This window comes from Epinephelus fuscoguttatus, linkage group LG14, assembly GCF_011397635.1.
Source record: "Epinephelus fuscoguttatus linkage group LG14, E.fuscoguttatus.final_Chr_v1".
Lineage (NCBI taxonomy): Eukaryota > Metazoa > Chordata > Actinopteri > Perciformes > Serranidae > Epinephelus > Epinephelus fuscoguttatus.
In genome coordinates, this window is record NC_064765.1 from 11,651,043 (window position 1) to 11,656,296 (window position 5,254).

Here is a 5,254-nt window from a genome sequence, read left to right on the forward strand (position 1 = left end):
GCAGCTAGCTGTAGCTTCAACTTTTACACATAATTTCTATGTAATAGAAATATATAAATTCAAAGGCATGGCATGTCAAATTTTACTACTACTACAAAATTCAGAGCCAAATCCAACTCAAGCTAGCTGGTGAGAGAGCCAAGGCTAGCTAGGGAACAGAGGGTTGGTTGCCATGCCAACACCTCTCTGTTCCCCACTTCTAGCTAAGCTAAGCTAACTGGCAGCAGGCTGTAGCCTCAACTTTTATGATATAAAACATATCAGTTCAAAGAAATGGATTGTCAAATTATTAGTTAGTTCAAATTTTAGTGACAAACTAAAAAGTCAAAGCAGGAGACCCAAATGCAATTCAAGCTAGCTAGTAAGAGAGCCATAGCTAGCCTTAGCTAAAGCTAAATTGACTTAGGCTACATTATTCTCTCATAGTTTCCCATATTTAAAATATATCAGTGATAAGCAACAAACACCTTGGTAACTTAGTATGTTGTCTGGCTACAAAGGGTATCTAAATTCAGTTATGGCACATAAAACAGCCAAACTTGTCCCTCCTAAAAGGTAATTTAGCCTAGTTTAGCATCTCAGCTTTTGTCATGTGGAGTGTGAGTTTTTAAGCTACTTTTATGTCACTTACCTTTTATGAATAATATTTTACGTATGTACGTTAAAAATGTTGTTTTTATGGTAACTATTAACAAATTGAAGAAAAAAAATGTTTTTTGATACTGTGTTTTCCCTGAAGTGTGTTCTTAACCATTTACTAATTATATAGGCCTGCTGTTTATTAAGGCCAAACAGGGAGGGATAAAATAAGGTGTTAAAACATAATTTAACTAAATTACTGGAATAGCCTACTATTTTTAACCACTTATTCGTGTGTTCCTGCTATATATTATCCAAATACGGAACAAGAGTTAGAAAACATGTTAAAAATGGCTACCATTACACAAACATCCCAACAGGGCATAGGTAATTTTCACTGGTTGTAAGAAATTTGCCTTTAAAATCTCAGATCAGGTAAGGTGAGGTAATTACTGCCCTCATTCACACAATTTGCTGCAGGTGTGTGGAGCCAGTTGAGCTGTATACTTGCAGTGTGCCACACTCTGAGGGTAACATGAATTTCTAGCTCAAATATATTTGATTCCCTGAAAACATACATAACAAACACCCATTTTCCTTGTTCCCATTCAGACTATTGTTCTGAAACTTTCAAAGACTTCCTGTTGTTTTCCCCACGCTTTGAGACCTTTGTAGTAAACCTCTTTATTCTCACTAGGCTTCCAGTGGATGAATATTTTAGGAGTTTGAAGAAGAGGTGTGAACCCTGACACCTATCCAGTGACACAAGAAGAGATGTCACCCGCGCCTCTAATAATGTCTCTTTCTCTGTATGTATGTTTTGGAGAGAGCCAAGAGTGTTTGTTAGATGTATAGCAGCCTGAAACCCAAATATATCGTTATCAGTGTCATTAACGTCAGTGATATGTCACTGTAATACACTCTCAAAATACTTCCTTCATTAAATTAAGGTCCGGTGGTTTCGTCATGTGGTGAGTTTCTGCTATAAACAGTTACAAACTAGTGCTTAGGTAAGGACTTGCCATCAGTTATTACAGGAAGTCAGTGGCTGGACACTCATAAAATACTTTCCTGTTTATCCCTTACAGACCTTAAGGTCTTGACCACAGTTATTTAGTTAATATTACAGACTTGTAGGAGGAGCTTAGAAACTCTATGCTGACATATAGCATTAGTGATCTGATTTTAACTTTAGGTCACCAACAAAATAATTGCTCCTGCACTCTTGATAACTACCTCAGATTTGACACTATAGGCTATAAACCCATTTATGAGTACCCCAGTATATTTATCATCCATACTGGTAACCACTTTTTGGCATTGTGTATATTGTTTTATCACACCTTATTTGCACTTTACAGTTAGCTAGTTTTATATTTTGCACCACAGTCTTTTGTATACTGTATTGCAGTCTTTGTATCGCAACTGCTGCAAAGCAATTTTCCGAATAAAGTTAAAATAAATAAAGTTCTATCTTATCTAATTACAATGAACCAATAATAAGTAACACCACCAGAGTGTAGAAATATTCTGTTACAAGTCCTGCATTCAAAAATTAACTTGAATAAAAGTGCAAAAGGTTTAGCATCAAAATAAACTTAAAAGTGCCAAAAGTAAAAGCAGTCATTATGCAGAATGGCCCATTTCAGAATATTGTATATTATTGTATTATACCGTAAAATCTCAATTACTAGTCCAGGCTATTATTTGCTTAAATCACTGAACTCAAAGGGCTTATATTTGGGACAGGCGTCCATATTGGACAGACCTTTAATGCCTTTCACACAAAACTGTTGCTCAGCAAAGATGGGAAATACAATCAGATTTTTTAAAAACCAATATGAATATTACTTGTATAAAAATTAGGTTTCGAATAACATCAATTATGAATCATTTGATTTAGCTTAGACAGTTAGTGCTTTCAAAACGCAAACAGCCCTTTTCCCCAATTTCTAGCTAATCTAAGCCAACCGACAACTAGCTGTAGCTTTAACTTTAGATCTTCTCATCACAATTTTTATCATATAAATATATCAGTTCAAAGACATGGCATGTCAAATTTTCACCTACTAAAAAACTCAGCCACAAACTAGGAGAGCCAAATCCAGTTGACGCTAGCTGTTGAGAGAGCCATTGCTGGCTTTAGCTAAAGCTAATTTTACTTACTTTCACCCTCCTGGTTTCCTGTAATTACAATACATCAATGATAACAAATTAACATCTTGGTATTTAACTATGTCCAACTAAATAAGGTATTTAAATCCAGTCATGACAAATAAAAATAGCCAAACTGTAGTCTGCTAAAAGGTAGCCTAGCTTAGCGTAGCATCTCAGCTTTTGCTATGTGTTATGACACTTGTTTTACGGCACCTGGAGACTGTAGCACCCAGAATACCAACACGTGACTTTATCCTGTTAATATAAATTAATATTTGCAATTTGGATTCATTTTTATGGAAAATCCCTTGTGGTTGTGTCGATCAGTGGACTCTTACTGATCAAAGTAATGCAAATAACTCAGGGGGTTATCGAGGAACCGACACATATTCTAACTTTATGACCTCTTGAGAGATAACGAGTCACCACTTTCTTTTTCGTCTCTCTTGTTTACAATGCAGGTAAATCTGAATGAATTATTTTTTGGTGTTCATGGTTTCAGTAAAATTAACCTAATGATTGAATTGTGGAGAATCTAAGTGAGCTAACGATGTGTAGCATCTCTATGCCGACAGAGGTTTAAACATTTATATCTGTATGTGCAATAAAAACAGCTAACTCATGTTAGCTCAAGTGGGTAGTCACGAACCTTGTTTTATGCATCCATAGAAGTTCTTTAAAAATGAACTACATGGCAACGAGACCAGGCTTCTAATTGAGACAGGCCTTTATTAGTCAAAATGTGTCTCCCCATCAGGCTAGTAAAAGAGACTGGGCGTTTAATTTAAGTTTTATGGTATGTATTCATCACTTTATGTTGCAGCTGGTAAAGGTGGAGTTCATTTTGATTACTTTACATACTGCTGGGTAATTCTGTGAATTTCCCCAAAGGGATCAATAACGTCCTATCATAATCTACACATCATAATTAATTTTAACATTTTTTTTGTGTTATTAATTTGAATCTTTAAAGTAATTCATAACTAAACTGATTAACTAAATTTTTTACGATTACTACATTTTTTGTGCAATACCTTTTTTTTTATCGTTTTTATTTTATGACCTTGTTTTTAACTTTTTTTCTTCTTTATCTTCTTTTATCCTTTTTTTATTGCTGCTGGTCACTAAAAGATGCCAAACATAATTTCATTGTACGCCTATCACGACAATAAAGTGTCTTTTTATTTATATATAACTAAAATCATTGGATAAATGCAGTGGAGTGAAATACATTTACTTTTGAGATGTAGACCAGTAGAAGTATGAAGTAGCAGAAAATAGAAATACTTAAGTACAAGTACTTCGTTATTTCCCACCACTTTCCTGGTGCATGATGAGCTCATGGTCGCTCCACTGTGGATTTATGACACTGCCCACTCTGATAAAATATGCAGCAGTCAGAGTACATTGGATAAATTGATTAAACCTGATGATATATAATAATGTAACACAGGATGTACCTGAAATATCGACCCTGATAACTGTCTTCATTCTTTCTAGTTTTAAGTGGTCTTCAAAGGTAAATGTCCCTTTCAGCAGGACATGAGCGGTCGCTCAGTGATTTAAAGCTCCAGTGTAATAATGTTATCTGTATGCTCACTAACCAAATCTGATATCATATGGACGTTAATGGTAGATACTGAGAAATACCTTACAGATGCTGTATCCCACAGAGCCTTGTAAAGAGAGGAGGGGAGCTCACTCAGAATCATTACGTTAGCGATCAGCATCGACCTACAGATGAGTGGACTCAAACAGAAAATAACAGCTGAGATTATTCAGCTGTAAGTGTGAGCGGGAACTATAAATATTGAGTTTCTCCAGAGTGCAAACAATCTCAGACAGAGAGGCTCTAATTGGAGCCAAAACCTGGACTTGAACATATTTAGACAAATGACGATTGCAGTTTTTTGCATACTGTCTGACAGACTTTGAAAGGAAAACTGAGAGAAACCACCAAATTACATGAGTGCAGCTGAGAGAGGTGAATGGAAAAGATTCCCAGCTGTAAGTGCAGCCAGTGATGCTTCCAGTGATAAATATTATGTGTCACCTCTATTTGTTCATGTTGTTTTTAGTATGCTCATTTGAGTGAAACACACTCGTGTTCTTCCATTTTTCTATCTATTAGAGTGATTTGTGTAGCAATAAAGGTATGTTCATCTTGTGTTTGTTCCTCTTTTCATTATTCCTCTTCCTCATATTTCAAACACTAACTGCAGGTATGCCTTGCTTTGCATACTGCATACTACTACACACCGTACATTCAGTAAAGCCTTTTGCCTATTACACACCTTTTGGTCACTTCACACTGGCTCTCAAATTGTTCTAAGATTGATTTAAAGATCTTATGGATAACTTCAAAGGCTCTTTATGGGTGAATCTCATGAGGCCAACCTAAGCCATGTCTTGGGGCTCGGCCTTAGAGATAGGGGGAGGAGCTCGGACATCTGGAGGGAGCTCAGAGTAGAGCCGCTGCTCCTTCGCGTCGAAAGGGGTCAGTTGAGGTGGTTCAGGC